The sequence below is a fragment of the Chaetodon trifascialis genome, chromosome 2 (genome assembly GCF_039877785.1).
Source record: "Chaetodon trifascialis isolate fChaTrf1 chromosome 2, fChaTrf1.hap1, whole genome shotgun sequence".
NCBI classification, from domain to species: domain Eukaryota; kingdom Metazoa; phylum Chordata; class Actinopteri; order Chaetodontiformes; family Chaetodontidae; genus Chaetodon; species Chaetodon trifascialis.
The window spans coordinates 9,265,288-9,283,900 of NC_092057.1; the positions used below are offsets into that span (position 1 = coordinate 9,265,288).

The following is an 18,613-nucleotide window of genomic DNA, read 5'->3' on the forward strand; positions in this document are numbered from 1 at the left end:
TTTCCCTTCATCTCTTATCTGTCTCTTACTTTGCTCTTTTTTCTATGCTTTCCTCCATCAATTCTCTTCTTTCTACTTTTTAAAAATCATATCATTGTTAGTATTTTTTTTCTAAATCAATCTAACTCTCGTTTCACTTAAATTGTCTTTCATCTCTTCTCCTTTAGCACCCATCTTTTTTCCTCTGTCCATCCAACTTTCTCTCCTCCCTCTTGGTATTTTACACAATGGCAACTGACATTTCTGTCTGATGCCGCCTTCTTCTCCCTCTTGGCCTTTCTACGCCACCTTCTGTGCTTCTTTTTTTCTTTCTTTTACATCCTTTTTATAGCTCCTTTTTCAGTCCATCTCCGATTGTTCTTTCTTCATTCCATGTCGTCCTCTCTCCCTCCAGACTCATCTCACAGGAGGAAACCTTTGACTTTCCCTCTGGCTTTTGCTTGTTCACAGCCCAAATATTCCTTTTTGATTCTGAATGTTGTTTGCTTCTTGCTCCATGTGTGCATATTGTCAAGGTGAATAGTATCATTCTCATTTTTTATACTATTTTCGCCAATGGATTTTTTTTCATTCTTCTCTCCTCCAAAAATGTTTTCCTCTTCCCATCTTCCTTTGTGCCATCCTTAACCCCACCCTCATCATGTTGTCCCTCCACATATACACTCCTCCTCCTGCACAGTCTCTACTACATTAAAACAATGTTAGCTGCAACTTAAATGATCATTATTTACAACACAGAACACATTTCTGTTGCTTTTATAGCCTTTCCAATTTAGGAAATGGCTCAAAATGAACAGGAAAATGTGCATGACTTAATATAACATTTGCACTTTTGATCAAAACTTCTCTTCAGTGAAATTAGCTGAAACCAAGCTGAACTGAACTGCGAAATTAGTGTGGCAGCACTGAAAGACCAGAGGCTTATTTACACGTAAACTGTCCCATATCCTTCCAGCAGGACTGGTGACACAGAATAGATCTTTTGCCTGACTCTTTGTCTAATCACAGCACTGCAAGGCAACAGCCGAGTGCTGCTTTCTTTCCTCTGCCCTGTGGTGCTCACGCCGGCTGTTTCTAGCAGGGGTACGACTTGAGCCAAAGTAGGGCAGTGTGTGTCTGCAGGCAGCGCTTGTGATGATGGAAAGCAGGGGACAGAGGGACAGAGCAAATATGGATGTTGTGCAGTTGCATGTAGTTCTGTTGCTTCTTGTTTTTAATCTCACCTTGATCTCACCTCAGTGGCTCCTTCTACAGTAGCTAGTTTACCTTTTGTCCTTCAAGGAGAAAACAGCAGTTTTATTTTGAGCTCTCTGCTCCTATGTACTGGTCATACAGTGGTATGCATATAACATGCTCAGCGCTCTCTCATGTTCTTTTCATTGTTGCTGTCTACTGGCACATTCTGACATCAGTGAGCAGTCAAGGATGCACAGGCAGTGTGCAGTTCAAATATTGATTTCTTGGCTGGGATTCTGTGTTCTGCTCTTGTTGTGGTCATGGCTGCAGTTCAGTCTGCTGCTGGAGTCGAGAAATTAATTTTGGAAAGCTAAGCAGCCTCCCAGTATGCACAGATTTTTGACTGTATAGATTACTTTACATTTTACAACATGATCTCAGAGTCCACCTCTATAGAAATACAGCAAGCTGAGGCAGAGGCCCGCACTACCACTGATACGGCCCAGCTATCTGTTGGCTATCCCTCTTGGCAGCACACAGCAGGACAATGTAAGAGCTAGTTGAAGCCCAACAGGGAGAGCTGACTGTCAGTGCACCACCAACAGTTTTCAGTAAGTGTGGAAGTGTGTGAAAACAAGGGTAGAAAACCTGATTTGATGATAAGAACTGTCCAGTTTGTTAAGAACTACTGCACGTTTTTATGGCCCAATGTTGTGCTTGTGTAGTTGTTTTGTGCACCTTAGTAGCTGAGTTAATATTTTAGCCTTTTACAGCGAGGTGACCCTTCCAAAAATTGATTTATTGTGACTGTACATGCAGTACAGTGTTTGCACTTTATTAGGAAAACAGAAGCACAACTCCCTGTCCCTGAAGCCTCCAACACCCCAAATTTCATGGATGATGCACCTGATCTTAAGCAAAAACTATGTCAAGTTTCAAAACATCAGCAGTAAGCCAGGACAAAATTGTGGGATTTAGGCAATATGTCAGAATCAGAAAGGGTATGTAGCAACAACCAGCCAGGTAAACGTACCAAGTTGCCATGCAATCTGGGCTCGTCTCAGACTCTCAACTTTGTGTGCAATTAATTCTGATATGTGTAGGCACAATATGACAAGCTGTGCAAGCAGAATGACATTGATTCCTCAAGATATAAATCTATAGAGATAAGGCAGTCATAACTGTAATGTACCTACTGGAATTCTGCATTATTAGTGGTAAAATATTCCTTTGATGTAAACACAAAAATGATTGGTTACGCTACAGAAGCTCTCAAGCAAACACATCAGTTATGGTGACATGTAAAAGGGTGAGGGACTCTATTTGTGATTCTGAATAATTTGCTATAAAAGCACGAGGAATATGGCAGTTATGACACTGCAGGTAAGATGCAAAGATTTGCAATAAAAATATAAACTAAAACTTTAGCTGGATTTAGTTGGACGTTAGTTAAGGAATAAACTGGATTCTTTTTTTCCTATCTGACATTGACTCGTTTCTTCTTCACTTCTTCAGTTCAAGGATTCAGTGAAAACTGTCTAACCTTATCCACTTGTTCTATATGTGTGAGTGATTGCAGTGCAAAGGTGGAGTGTATAGCGTTATCCTCTCTTATCCCCTCTCCTATCCCACTTCTTATCAGCCTCGGAGGGAGAGCAGGGATTAACAACTCCTGGAGAGAACGGGGTAAGTGCAGTAGAAGGAGAGAGGGGGAACTTTAATACCTTGTAAATTCCACACTCTTATCTGGTTTGTAGTGTTATATCAGATCCTGAGTTTGCACACTGTGCATGATTTATGTTGACACCAAGTAGGTCAAGGGGGAGAGTGGTGACAGAGGAGGAGACCTACCTCAGTAAAGGATAACAAGATGAGTGAGTGGGTGGATGAGAATAAGGAGAATGGGTTAAAAAAAATGACTTCATAGTTGACAAGATGTAGATGTTGGAGGGGAAGCAGAAAGGAAATGAGGACAAAAAGTGAGAGAGGGAATAACAAACAACAGAAAAACAGGAAATCATAGTATCGTGGTGAGTGAGATGTCAACATTTCTTGACTGGGCCTCCTCTCTTGCTGATGTCAAGGTACCCGAGGCTCCAAACAGCAAAGCTGAGACAAAAGCTGTCTATTTTTTTTGCCTTTACCTGGACTAACAATGCTTGAATAAAACAGCACTGAGCACACAATGGGTCTTTACCTCGAAAGCACTGACTGACCTCTTGACAGTTCCAAAAATAAGAGCACTCAAGCTCAAAAATGTCAGTGCAAGTGCTCGGTGTAAGTGAGTCATTGAAGTGAGACATTAGCGTTACCAGTGAGCATCTGTGATGCTGCAGACCTCAATAAGTCAGTCAACCACTTTAGTCCAGACTGAAGCATAATTGGATGGACTGCCATGACATTTTGTACATATATCCACGGTCACCATGGGATGTAGCCTACTGACTTTGGTGAGCCCCTGATTTTTGCTCTTGCACCACCATGAGATTAACATTCTTGTGTTTTAGGTCATTCAGGATTCCCTTATCCTGTGAAATATCTCAACATCTAAGAAATGGATTGGCACAAAATATGATAGAGACATTGATGATTTGCAGAGGAGCAACAGCAATTGGATGGATTGACATGAAATTTGGTGCTAACATTTATGTTTCCTGTGAACCCTGCAGTACATCCCCACACCCTCCAATGCAGCACTCCTCCCATAGATTAAGATTAAGATTAAGATTAAGATTAAGATTAAGATTCATAGTCAGTCACCTTGATTTCAAACTGGTGCAGTTGAGGAAATAACCTCAGTGCACTCCAATAATACTCTCATAATTTCAGTGCATCCAATACTAATAGTCCCATCAGCCTCAGGTCTACTTTGTGTTTGGTGCTATTTAGCAAATGTTAGCACTAAGACAATAAACTAAGATGATGAACGCAGTAAACATTGGTAAACAACAAGACTGTGTCATTTAGTTTGCATGTTGAACATCTTGTGCTTATTTGTGTTTTCACTGTCTTGGGACCATGTTAGAAACACGTGCTTTGACTTTAACTTGTTTTTTTCTGTCTGACAATCCATAAATAAATCCAATCAATCATTTATACCTGCTAACGTCAGCATGTTAGCATTGTCCCCGTGATCATGCTGTAGAGTCTTAAGTTCAAAGGAATAAACATCACTAATGTTTGTCAAGTGATTCCTGGGTTCAATGAATTGTTTTATTAAGAAAACCCTGATTTATATCCAAATTGCCTTGCCTCTAAAAGGATGAGTGAGTAAAACATTAGATCAACAAGATCAACAAATTGACTGTACCATCTTTCATGTATCCAGGGATAGTTGACTGAGCTGGCAGATGCCCACTACATCCACTGCCTTTACTGGTGGACACTAAACAGCCTCACTGGTCTTCTCTGATGACCGTCTTGGTTTAATAAAGGTCAAATAAAAACAAAACTGCTGCTCCTTAACCCATACACATATTCTCAGTCTGTCATCTAGTCACAAGGCCACTTCTCAAACTTCAACCACCATCCCATATTTCATACTTGAGAAATTTAATGACTGGTATAAAAAACCTCATAAAATTTCACATTGTTTAGAAATGAAGGGATTCAAGTTTTCACTGAACCATTCAAAGGGAAACTTGAAGAATAAAAACGTTGTCTTTTCTCCTCTCAGGACAATCTAATTAGCAGCAGTGCATAGCAGCGATCAGCTTTTCTACCAAGAAGTGTGAACGTGGCGACATGAGCAAGTGAATGGCTGCATTAACACAGACAGTGAGTACCTGGTGTAACTAGAGTTATTATAGTTATTGCAAGTAATTATGTGTCATTTCTTTCAGAACTTTTCAGCTCTGTGATGAAGATAATGAAAAATGGAAGTTTGGATGAATAAATGTTGGCTTTGTAAACTGCACATTAAGAAAAAAGACGGCAGGTGTCGGTGAAGTTTGAATAGAACAGATGAGCAATGCAGCAAACAGGGAGACTGACTTATATTCATACAAAGAGCATGTGCAAATGTTGAAATATGCTCAATGTAAAAGCATGATTCCCTTGTTTTCATCATGTTTAAATACTTAATCAAAAGATTAGTCTTCATTTTGCCAAGATTAAAACACCTAGGTGCACTCAGCTAACCCAAACACAATAAATAAATATGAATATCCTGATACAGCTTTGAACCTTAAGGATTCTTTCCTGGCTTGTGCAGTTGATGTTCCTGTCAACAGGTAATACCATGGAGGCCTGTTGCCTCTGGGTGTCAACACTGGTTGCAACGTGGATGTCAAAAACCTGGTGATAAGAGTGTGAAAAGTGCAGACTTGGTATACTCTATGGCTCAGGTTCATTGCAGAGAGCCTTGAGCCATATTTTCACTGAGGAAGTGTTAGGAGGAGAGTAGTTGAGTAAGTAGTTGAGTAAGTGATTAATTGCAGAAGATTTTCTTCTCTTTTTCCCCCCAAAAGATCTGAAATACAACCAGTAAAAGATTACCTTATGTTGGTGTAACCAACCTGGGGGTAGGTGAAACGCAGACTCCTTGACTGGCTCTGAGAGGCTGCTTACAAATGAGCAGCAATTTCCATCCATCCATCCATTTTCTATACACGATTATCCCTTTTCGGGGTTGCAGGGGGGCTGGAGCCTATGCCAGCTGTCAACGGGCGAGAGAGGGGGTACACCCTGAACTGGTCGCCAGCCGATCGCAGGGCAACATATAGAGACAGACAACCATTCACGCTCAGACCTAAGGACAATTTAAAGTCACCAATTAACCTAATGAGCATGTGTTTGGTCTGTGGGAGGAAGCCGGAGTAACCCCAGAGAAGCCACGCATGCATGGGAAAAACATGCAAACTTCATACAGAAAGGCCCTGCCCGACCCGGGGATCGAACTGGCGACCTTCTTGCTGTGAGGCAGGCGCACTACCTGCTGCACTGTGCCACAGCAGCAATCTCATTGGGCTAAACTGCCAGGATGCTTGCATGAGCTGGAGTTGCTGTTACTGACTACAGTAACAATTTAGTTTTCTTGCAGGGAAAACAAGAGCCTTTCCTTCTCTAAATATCTTAAATTCTGTTTATGTGACATGGCATGACGTATAAAATGACTGTTCAAACATCCACGCCGGCTCTGTCAATGTGCTTCCACGCAGCTGATTGTAGTCGAGCATTGGGACGTACGCTCATGCTTCTTTCTGCGCTGCATGTCTGCAGTGACTTGTCAACAAACACCTACACCGGCTCCAGCTGCATATCTATGTCATATCTGTTGCAGATGCATTGCCATTGGTTTGTTACTGCACTGTGCTAAAGCCACAGATGAAAAACACAGTGCTGACTAGTAGTTTTGACAGTCGACAAGTCTGTGAAACCAAGTTCAGGATTTTATATTAACTTCATATTTAACAAGCCGGATTATTCGTCGGGGTGCAGGTATTCTTGAAGGCCAGGTTTCACACATTCCACCAGCAGCATTCACACATTCTGTTGTGATATGTTATGCTGTTTATATTTCCATTTCTCTCCTGTATTATTTGGCTGCGACTGCAATGCTTTCCCAGTGTTCAACTTTTCACCTTGAGTCAGCAGCACGGTGCGTTTTGATGTTCCCACCTTCATCCCTCTCAGTTAGATGTTCAAGCTCCTGTCCCAACACTTCTTTCCAACACTTGTCAGTCATCTTGAGGAGCTGACTACCTGAAAAGTTGCATCTAGCCGGAGGCTGAGGCACTCGTAAAGCCAGAGTGGAGCTCTAGGAAGAAAATGGCAAACCAAGGCAAGCTGCGAAGGACATCTCAATGTTAATGCAAACCAGGTGTTTAAATGGGTCTTACCCGCTTCCTGTTCAGTGGTTTTCAGTTCTGTTTGTCCATTTACTTGCAAGCACCTGCAACTTGTGATTATCCCTTACTGTTCACATTTATAGACGTATCAAGAAGAAGAAGAAGAAGAAGAAGAAGAAGAAGAAGAAGAAGAAGAAGAAGAAGAACTTTACTTTTATTAATCACACACATGCACATTCCATGCTTTTTGAAGAACACAACAAATAATGCACATGCTTCCATGAAATTCTTCCTCCGCATTTAACCCATCCTAAGTTCGTCCTTCCTCCGCGGCAGACCAGGAGCGGTGGGCTGCCAGCTGACAGCGGTGCCCGGGGACCCAACTCTCTGCCGTCACAATTGGTCAGGTGGTGATCTTCCCGCATGTTTTTAGTGGGGATGATTGAAGGAGGAAACCCCGGGTGAACACGGGGAGAAGATGCAAACTCCGCACAGAAAGGCCCCCTTTTTCCTCAAGCAGGCACTGAAGGCATGGTGGAGGACACACCACCAGCGCCCACGGCGGGATTCGAACCGGGACCTTCTAGCTGTGAGGCGACAGTGTTACCACTTGTGCCACCGTGCCACCCATCGAGATGCAGATGAAAATCTGTTATTGTAGGGAAAATACTCTGTCAGGATCTCTGTCCAGAGGGCTGCTGCTGATGCTGTCTGGTGCAGATATTTATTCTCTGAATGCTCTCCGGTCACTGTTTGACCTTCTGACAATCACGCCATTAGCCTCCTTGATAGCCTCAGTCGCCTCACTGCCAGCCGCTGACACAAATCCCCTTTGAATGACAATATAGTGCCATGTCCCATAAAGTCATGAACATGTTCGTGAAGCCTGATGTAGTTCTTTCAGGCGAGTATACTGTACAAGGGCCACACAGAGACTAAAATATACATTTATATACATTTAATATATGCATTTATTAATATTTGTCACAATATTGTAGCCTAAATTTAAAATCCTAACACATTAGGGCTGGGGATAATCATCTTATCCTCATGAAACATGAAGTTCTGCCTGAATTTCTAAGACATGATATCCAGGCAGGTAACAAAGGCCTGAATTAAGAAGTGGAGAAAAAAATAAATGCAGATGCTTTCATACAGAGCTCAAGGGCTCAATGAATATGTTAAGTATGTGATGTGAATTATACGCCGTGGCCTGTAGAGTCACCACATCTCAACCCATGTGGTAAGCCACATATGGTCAGTAAAAAGCCAACTGACACAGCCAAAAGCAAACACAAAAGGCCTCCCCAGGGGGCACACGAGACTTGAAGGTAATGTAAAGATAAAACGTGAGATGAATAAGTCAAAAATCACAGTCCTCCTGGGACTCATAACTCAGTCCAATCTGAACACACAGACATGAGACACAATGCCAAGATGCTAGCAAATGTTGGCTAAAACAAGGCAGAAAAGAGAACACCAGCACCTACAGCTGACGTCACATCAGCCCATTTAATGAGCTTTTGCGTGGACTTGCTCTCTTCATCTTTTTTTTCCATCATGTTTGCTCCTGAATAGGCCCATGTGTTTGGTGATAACATGTTCCCATCAATTAGATTTGCGAAAACATTTTTCACTTCCTCTCATTTTCACACTAACGTTAAATTTCACGCTGAGCTGATTAAAAAAAAAAAAAAGTAGGACAAGCAAAGATCCAATTTAAAATACAAGTACGTTCTGGATGGGATTCAAATTACAGGAGGAACAGCGGGTTCGCCGAAAAACAGTAGAAAATTGTGCCTTTAATTATTACTCTGGTGGGTGTGAAAAATTACCCCCATATGTGCTTCAGACAGGCTTCAAATCAGTGACCAGCGAAGGTAATGTTAAAATTACCTTCCCTTTACAAATAACTTCAGTCAGAATGGGCCTCCGGTCAAGTTATGAAGCTGTTTTAGTGGAAGTTTGTCCACACACTTTATGCAAACACCGTGAGGCTATCTGTGAAAGTTGGAGAAGAATATTAATATATATAAAAGGTAAAGCATTGTCTCAAAAAGCACTCAAGCCTCAACACCTGCTCCAATGTTTGTTGGCAAAAGACAGAAACATCTGTCTCATTGCTACAGATCATCATATCATCATATATATCGCTATAGACTGTTTATCCACCCCGTCTTATACAACCTAAATCACGTCAAATAAAAGTCTGCTATAAATAACTGACCTGAATCATACTAACCCACACCATGCTAACCATCAGAGCTGAACTCCTGCAGCTCGGAGAGCGATCGGCTCCGGATGCATCTCGTTAGCATGGCCCACCGGAGGCCTGTGCTACTTCAAACACCTCCATGCTGCTGCTGCTGCTGCTGCTGCTGCTGCTGCTGCTGCTGCTGCTGCTGCTGCTGCTGCTGCCTGCTGCTGGCTATAAATAGAAAGCAATCTGCAACCCCACCTAATGAGCACAATCCACTTCAGACCGAACTGTCAACAACCAGCCACTGTGCGAGTGTCTGTGTGTGTGTGTGTGTGTGTGTGTGTGTGTGTGTGTGCGCGTGTGTGTAAAGATACAGCTGACCACGCTGTTTTGATCATGGGTTTGCTGCAAATCACTGCTCTGCCAATGAGTGTGTACGTGAGGGCGTAAATGTGGGTCTGTACGTGTGTGTGTGTGTGTGTGTGTGTGTGTGTGTGTGTGTGTGTGTGTGTGTGTGTGTGTGTGCATTAGGTTCTTGCTATCTTTTGTTGCTAAATATAGATGAAGCAAATTTCCGAGTTGCCTTGGCAGGATGACAGCAGCACGACAAGCAAATTGCTCTCTCTCTCTCTTTTCTCCCTTTCAAGTCTTCCCCCTTCATCGTCCTTCTTCCCCTTAACTTCTTCAAATCTTGCTGACCTGTCTTACCTCCAAAGTCCGTGTGTGTGTGTGTGTGTGTGTGTGTAAAACTGTGGCAGTGTAGTGCATAGCCTACTCTCATTATGTGTCTGCACATCTGCTTGCATGAATATGTAAATGTATTGTGTGTTGACAGTACGTGCCATATTATGCATGAGTAGACTGTAGGACTTCATCATGGAGTTTAGTGAACTCAGCTGATCTTTTTTCATTAACTTGATGGAGATAGATATGATGTAGAAGTTTTTTGGGTTTTTTTAGAAGTTAGAGTCGACTTAAACTTTCTAGTTCCCATTTCCAGAGAAATTCAAGACTTCATAATTAGTTTTTGTGGCTTTAAGTTCTCAGTGAGTTTAAGAGAGTTAAATGTCCTCCTCATCTAAAACTCTGTGATGTTTAAAGAAGATTTCTGATTGTACAGGAGTCATATGATGATCTGAAAGTTTGTATTCAGCCTATTTCCAATGGCTATAACTTTACTGATAAAACTGCAGTGATATAATGGTTTTCTGAGTATGTACTTCTTGTCAACATGACCAAATACTTGCTTGATCTTAATGGTCCAAGTGACATAACGTTAACCTGGTGAAATTGGCCAGAAACGCTGTGGTGGCACCATTTCTCATCTGTTATCCGGTGCTGATCCATTCAGCTCTCTGTATTTCCCAAATAGCATACCACTGGTTTTTAATCACAAAAAATGAAACGGACAGGCCATAATATTTTGTCTTGTGCTGCACCTTCACTTTGTTTTTGTACAAACAATGTCTTCATTACATTAAGTCTACCTGTTACCAAATATTGGATTTTCCATGCACTGCTGCCGAATTACTGTTCATGACACAAAAATGCGACTTGTTATACATTACAAATGTCACCTGTAGTTATTATTTTGTATACACAAGGATGGAAAACGAACTAAAGAAGCCACTGTTTCTCCTGAAACGGCCCAGAAGCTCAGATAAATCAGTTTGTCTGGAGGCTGATGGAGCTCAATGTTGAACAGAAATTTCACAGATCTGAAATAAAGTTATGTATGACTGTGATTATATCAGCGGCTGTGGCCAGTACACAAAAACCCACACAGCTCTTCATTTTAATAAGCCCACCTTTCCACCATGACCAAGTCTACAAAAACAACAACCTTGTGAAAATACAGGCTGCTGTCTGACGTGTGCCAATCTCAAGTTAAAACAAAAATCTCTCAAAAAAAAGAGAAACTTTGGACTAAATTATAAACTGGGTCAGCCAGCTCACTTCTTTAAGGCTGCAGCATGATTTATGGTTTAGGCTGAAATAGCTCGAGAGAAGAAATAAGCTGAGGTGCGTCTATCTCGTCTGTTGCAACCCTCTGACTTAGCCCAGGGTCTTTTCTTCATTATTTGCCCTAAAGTGGATTTTATGGCCCTCTGCCCCCAAAGACTTCCACAACAGTGCAGAGCCACATGTTTTAGGAGTTAAAATAACTTAAACTGTTGCACAGTTTACTGAGGTCTGTATTTGCTGCAGGCATTTTCTAGTCTTTCTGACATCCTCAGTCTGGAGAAACTTTACTTCTTCTTTTCTTATATGGTGACATCTGATGAGCCATTGCTGTGAGATGCTTGAGAGCGTTCTGTCTCTCTCTCTATCCTTTTCGGTGCGGATGGTGTTTCAAAACTACACTAATTAGTGCAATTGTGGCTCAATAGCTGCAGATCAATGGTGCTCAGCTGCATACTGGGAGTGACACAATGGGGGCCAATCCACACATCTGTCACAGCAGGGAATATGACACAACAGAAGGCCTGTCAGCCCAGGTGACAAGTGCTGTCGGCGCTTCAAGGGGGAAAAAATACATAGTGATCAATGTATTAAGAGACTCTTTCCAAAATGTTACGTTTCTATTATTGGCAGGGCAGGGGGTCATTATGCCTCATTTGCGTTTCTGCTCTTGACGCTTAAAGTGGTAATCTGTGAAATCCTCGCTTCTTTCATTTTGGCAACGCTGTGCTAAACTCCACTAAGATCACTTGTCAATCACAGACTGAGGCCTCTGTCCCTTTTATTTCTTTTATTTTTTTTCTCTATGACATTCTTCTCTTAAGCTTTAGTGCTAGCATGCTGAACTAAAAAGGTGAACATGGTAAACATTATACCTGCTTGGCATCAGCGTGTTAGCATTGTCAGTGTGACCATTTTAGCATGATGATGATAATGTTGAGCTGAAACCAACGCTGTGTCTAAGTGCACTCTGCCACTGGCGCTAGTGTGGCTTAGTTAACTCACCATTGAGTGATAGAAGAGAATTAGTAAATTATCACAATCTGTCTACTTGATGTTTTACACAGTGTCCCAACTTTTTTGGGATCACGGTTGTATACCAGTGTGCTAAAATTGAAATTCTGTTGTCAAACTGTCAAAGTGTAGCTGCAGGTTTCAATGACATTGCCAAGATGCTTTGAGAAATATGTTCTTGATGTGCTCTCGTGCTACAAATCTCTATCAAGACCCAGATTGGTGTAATCTATCAGTTTTCCTCACCCATTTCTGTTATTTTGCTTGGATGAGTCTGTCATCCTGGCCAAGATCTCATTATTCGGTTCATGCTCTTGAGAACATAATTCTTTGTGTGATATAAATACTTCGCCTCACATGTTTCTTTTCAACATACACATATAACACAAACACACTTAAGTCTAAAGGAGGTCCTGCAGTTGCAGTTATGGCCTATAATTCCATAAATTCTGTCACACAGTGATCATTTTTACCTGATTGCGAGGTGCAGATTTTAGAGATTAGTCTGCATTTCAGTGACCTTAAAAGGCTTCCACTTTTGCATAGATTCATATGGTTGTAAGTGACTGCACAACCACCTGCAGGTTGCAAAAGAGCAGATCTGAGCTCTTTCATAGCATTCAGTAAGATGAGGCATCAGTGAAGCATGCAGATTCTGTGACATTTCCAGCACACGGTCAGTTATTTGGGGATTGGTTCGGGGGGGATTCTCATCCCGTCGAAAAAATAAAACTTCCATCTCTTGAACATGCACTTTTCAGAAATAATAGCAGCTCATATGCTGCCAGTTGACATTAATATCACAATTTCCCATTATAACCCCACTGAGAGCAAAATCACTAGCTGGTCATACACAATAATTCTTCACTGAAGTCTGCTATTCAGTACCAGACAAAGCCAGGGACTCTTCAAAAAAAAAAAGTGAAATGGCATCTTTATAGAAGAAAAATGAAGGACATATTCTGTGTGAAGGTGTTAACATGAAGGTAGATTTTCTTTAAAAATTTTTTACAGAGCTTTGGAGAGGGAGAAAAATTCAAGGAGAAAAATAACATATTTATAGCACAACAAAAACTTTAGGTATGCAACTTAATGAAAAAGTCATTATTTTAGCAAATAATTTGCATATTTTGTAGAAGCCAAACAATAAACTACAGTTAATTGTTATTTTGTGATATTTCTATGAGATGAAAAATGCACCAGCTAACATCCCCAACTGACATTTGACATCCATGTACATTTAATGAGCTTTGTCGGTAACAGCTGTGTCACCTAACGTGTGACCCAAAACATCCAACAGCTTGTTAATGCACAAGTAGTAATGAAGCCAAGCAATTCCAAAATTACCTCAATGTGAAAAGCTGCATGGTATGGCCTTAAGTAATAACTCTCATAAGCTCGCTATTAATGTCACCACACACACTGCAGGATCAGCACCCTCACAGCAGCAGGGAGCCACATGTGTTCTGGTCAAGGACACACTGACAAAGATGGATGCTCAGGCTACTGTAGGGATCAGACCGGATGATCTTCAAGTGTGGAGGGTGGTCACTTTACCCGAGAGAATAAACTTCTGTCTGTGTCAGTTAGAGTGCACAATGGATACATAACGTCACTCTGCAGAAAAACTCCTATAGATGTCGTGTCCCTTATATTGGACAAACTCTGCCTCTGTAGAACGCAGGTGTGTCTTATCTTCATGCATCAGTCCGTGCCTCTTTAGAGCACAAGACAATGGGAATAATTACCTCAAATTTGATGTCCTCAGATCGTTTGCCAGTCGTCAGCGATGAAAGCCTGCAATAAACAGAAAAAAAAAAAGAACAAGTTGAATCAACCATCAGTGTCATCCATGGAAGAAGGGGCAGGTCCCTGCCTGACACACAACGGTGAGTGGAGGATAATTAGAAGAGAGTGTTCCTGATTGGTGCATTTGTCTACATCAAAGAGAACTGAGTATGGAAATGAAGCAGCTGGGCTGGCTTTACATGGCGAAACAAAGCAGAAACACACAATCACAGAGAAATCACATGAAAATATAATTCTGCGGTGATGAGCAAATGGATTTCCTCATAAGGGATTCAGCTCGCATGTGAATAAGCAGCTTAAAAGTACCCTGTGACATTTAGCAAAACAGCCTGATGTTGTTCATTATCAGGAACACATCAGTTCAAGCTGAAAAATGTTGAGGGGGTGGCAGTAGGTGAGCGGTTAGAGAAATAGACCGATGACGTACAGACCATTGGTTGGACTCAGAGGCATGCTGGGAAGCTCTGGGAAAGGAGAGCGAATGCGTAATTTTGACTGTTACTTTCCTAAACAAGCACCATCAGACTGCTCAGTGTGAGTCTGCAGCAGCAGTGAGCTGCTCCCAGTATGAATCAGTGTAATAGGATCAGTACGACACGGAGCATGAGGGCAAGAAAGACTGAAAACACTTCAAATCCTCCTGTGCTGTACATTATTTGGGAAAAGGGAAGACTGGTGAGGCTCTGAAGACTTGTCTTGGCGTCCATCTGACTGTCAGAAATGTTTGTGCTGTTTAAAGCAGAAGAAAGTCACTGCCGCTGACCAGGGTGCTGATTCTTAAGCTGTGCTGGCTAAGTTACCAAGCTAATTCTAACAGAAACATATCCATCCATCCATTCTGGAGCCTATCCCAGCTGTCAACGGGTGAGAGGCGGGGTACACCCTGAACCGGTCGCCAGCCGATCGCAGGGCAACATATACAGACGAACAACCATTCACGCTCACACTCACACCTAAGGACAAGTTAGAGTCACCAGTTAACCTAATGAGCATGTTTTTGGTCTGTGGGAGGAAGCCGGAGTGCCTGGAGAGAACCCACGCATGCAGGGGAAGAACATGCAAGCTTCACACAGAAAGGCCCCGTCCGACCCGGGGATCGAACTGGCGACCTTTTTGCTGTGAGGCACGTGCACTACCTGCTGTCCACAATGCTGCCGAAACATATCCAAATGATGTATTTTGTTTTGCTTTAATGTATTATATTTCAACAAAACTTTACAAATTTAACTAAAAAATGATAAATTCTGACAATAAAAAAAAGAAAGTGTGCCCACAGCTGTAAACGTTCAGGTGAAACATTTGAAGCAGTGAAATGGTAGCCAAACTGAAATTTCAACTTCCTTCACACTTACATTTTAAATGCAACGAAGTGTCAATTGAGGTGTAAGCATTAAAAGTAGCTGAGGTCTCGGGTGGAGTGTAATCACTGAAAGCAGATGAACTCCCAGTTAAGGAATATGAAATAACTGACAGGCACCTCAGAAAGTAATTCAATTTATATGAAGAGTGACAGATGAAAGCAAACAAACTGCCAGTCAAAAAATAAAAATGTGTCACAATGACAAAATAAAAAGATAAAAAGATGAAAGCAGCTGAAGTGTCAGTCAAAGTGTAAACATTGTAATCACCTGAGATACCATTTAAAGTTAAAGCAATGAGGGACCTTTATTTAGTGTTGATTTTTGCCTGTGCATTTGTTTTGGAAGTGAGTCAAAGAAACATGCAGCTTACTTTTAATACGATATAATTAAACATATTTTAAAAACACAGCTGTTTGCAGGTTGTGTAGCGATGCGGTAAAGTATTCATTTTTGGCTGTAGGAGCCAAAATGTATGGTTTCCTTTTGAGTGTGATTTATTTTTGTCCACTGGGTGGCGCATGTTAATTAGCAATTTACCTGTATATAGCTAGGAACTATGTGTTTTGTCCTACCCGGAAGTGCAAAGGGTTTTGACCATTACGCTACGCTACGCTACACGCTGAACGCTAATCGCAAATGCTATGCACTGTGCTTGCTCGCTCCGGTTTGACTTTGGCTTGTGAATACTGTGCCTAACCTGCTGTATTGGAATCATGTGGAATAAATGGATTACCGTTGATTGAGAAGACCGTTTACAAGCGTTTTGCTTAGATCACAGTAAGTCAATAGAGTAGTTAGCAAGTAACTTTAGGTAACATCTAGTGCGTCAGCCTAGCCAACCACCCACATCAGTGACACCTCAGTAGTTCCGTATTAGAACAGAACTCCTATAATAGTGGCTATGTCGGATTAATAACTGTAATATGATGCTCTTCAGCCATTTCTTTTATTTTTCGTCTTTGCTGATCCTGGGCCAGTATCAGCATTAACCAGAAAATAAAATGTCAAAAATAAAATTCTCTAAAGGAAAATTTCCTCCTGTTTCCTTTTAACTGGCTAGCGTCGAACATACTGTGATACTGAAAAATGTAAACTTAGACTCGTCTGGTCTGCGTTTGGGTCTGATTTCATGCTGAATTGGACCCTGGGACAGGCATTAACAAAACTTTATAGAAACAGTTCTCATTGATGGCCTTGTTTGTTTCTGTAGGTCGTATAGAGGCATCAGTATTAAACTGAGACTGATTCATAACCAGTTAAAAACTCCTCGCAGTATGTTAAACAGACAGCTGAAGCCTGCAGTGAGCGTGATGTCACCCACTCTTCGTTTAAACATCCATTCGTGCAAAACACAAAAATGACTAAACTGTCCTCTGACCACAAACTGCACTTTAAATGTCAACAAAGATTAGCTGCTCTCTGCAGCCCTATTTCTCTCATCTTAAAGCCATTACAGCATCTTTCAAATTACTGTGTCAGGTAAGTTTGCAGTTTGCTGCAGTATGTTCTTTTCAGCCCAATCGTCTTAATCCATTCATCCAAAAAACACTGTCAGGCATCCAAGAGAAGTTTAAATCTCTGTGTTGTAGCTGACGACATAACAGACAGTCATAGGTGAGCCACTCAATTCATCGTCCTGAAGTTTTGCCTTGGAACAGGATCCCTTATCAAAGGGGGACATTGGGAATGGATGAGTCTATTCTGGAATCACTGATCAGCCATCAATCAACAACCATCTGTCAGGCCATTCATCGAGGAGACTGAGTGGAAGCAAATGCTGAGTTCATTCGTCTTCACTCGACTTAGATGTGAGTTCGACATAAAGGTAAAGTGAGCAAACACAAGATGAATAGAGGGGAACAAGTCACAAAGACACACACGCACGCACGCACACACACGCGCGCACGCATGCAAGACCCTTCAACTGCTCTCCCTGCTGAACCACTGCTCGCATCGGCAGGTGATCTATTACAATTACTGCCAATGTATACTGACCTTGGGATGAAGCTTGATAAAGTAAAATCACTAATCAAGACTTTGAAGTGTTAGTACCTGTGTGCGTGTGTGTGTATGTGTAGAAAGTGAGGACATTTTGAGGACATCTTCAACGTGCAGTTTAAGGTGAGACTTTCTGAGTTAAGGGTGGGATTAGACTAAACACAGCATGTTTCTCTGTTTCAACTGTGTGCACACCTTCAGTGCATGGCAACACACACACACTCTATCAATGAATTCACATGTGTGAGTTCACATTTTAATGTCTTAACATAAAGAATACTTTAACCCCATGACTTTCTCTTTCAGTAACCACCATAGAACACTACTACATGATACTAACAATGTCTGACACTTGAGTATTTTGTGATATTCACAAAACCATCAAAGGGTACACATAGCAGCACTGTGAGAGCCTTTGCTTCTCTACTCTGATTCACTACACATCGACCGTAAAAGGGCAATCCATCAGGGTTATCTCTGCTTAGGCTTCAAACTTGAGCTTTTTAAGAGAAAGACTGCATTACAAACTGCGTTTAAAAGATGTCTGCATTCACAAAACAGAGGTCTCATGAAAAGACACTATTAAGTCTGCTGCAGTTAAGTCTGTGTCAAATGCGCTTTTAGTCATATTTAGTTTACTAAAACTCTGGGTATTTTTTTCTAATCATAGCAAAAAATAAATAACTATTTCAGTCAATGACAAATATTGAGATTTTAGTCTTTTTTCCATCATCAGAACAAACATTTCAGTCAATCTCGTCTAGCCAAAACCAATAATGTTTTGCCATTTTAGTCAATTTATTTCACTTGAGATTTTATCTCTTCACTGATGAAAAACACAAGTTGAATGATCACAAATGAAGCTTTGCTGAAGGTGTCTCTGGTCTCTGATGGTGTCAATTGAAGAAGTACATTCAGATTCATTTTGATGCCAAATCAAATCAAATTTATTTTGATGATGATGTGGAGGACAGATAAACACCAAATACATGTCAAAAGACATCAGTCAGTAAGTTAGCTGCTCAGGTGTTTGGTGCATGCTAGGCTGTTGTTTTTTGATTTCAAGGTGTATGGCTGTTAGCTTGCCACTTTTAGACAGAGGCTCCTCCTGCTGCTTTAAATAAACTTTAAATGTAGCTGAAACTTGGGGCGACACGGTGGTGCAGCAGGTAGTACGCGTGCCTCACAGCAAGAAGGTCGCTAGTTCGATCCCCGGGTCAGGTGGGGCCTTTCTGTGTGAAGCTTGCATGTTCTTCCCGTGCATGCGTGGGTTCTCTCCAGGTACTCCGGCTTCCTCCCACAGA

The 18,613-nt window shown here is 41.5% G+C and overlaps 1 protein-coding gene across 1 annotated transcript in view; it reads right to left on the reverse strand.

The window, feature by feature from the left end:
* The window catches only part of LOC139340536 (protein phosphatase 1 regulatory subunit 29-like), a 236,834-nt gene that overhangs the window by 47,619 nt on the left and 170,602 nt on the right, over positions 1–18,613 (reverse strand). Inside the window, exon 4 of the mRNA XM_070976414.1 lies at positions 13,890–13,938. The gene's annotated coding sequence lies outside the window, so the exon portion shown is untranslated. The remainder of the gene's footprint in view (positions 1–13,889; positions 13,939–18,613) is intronic.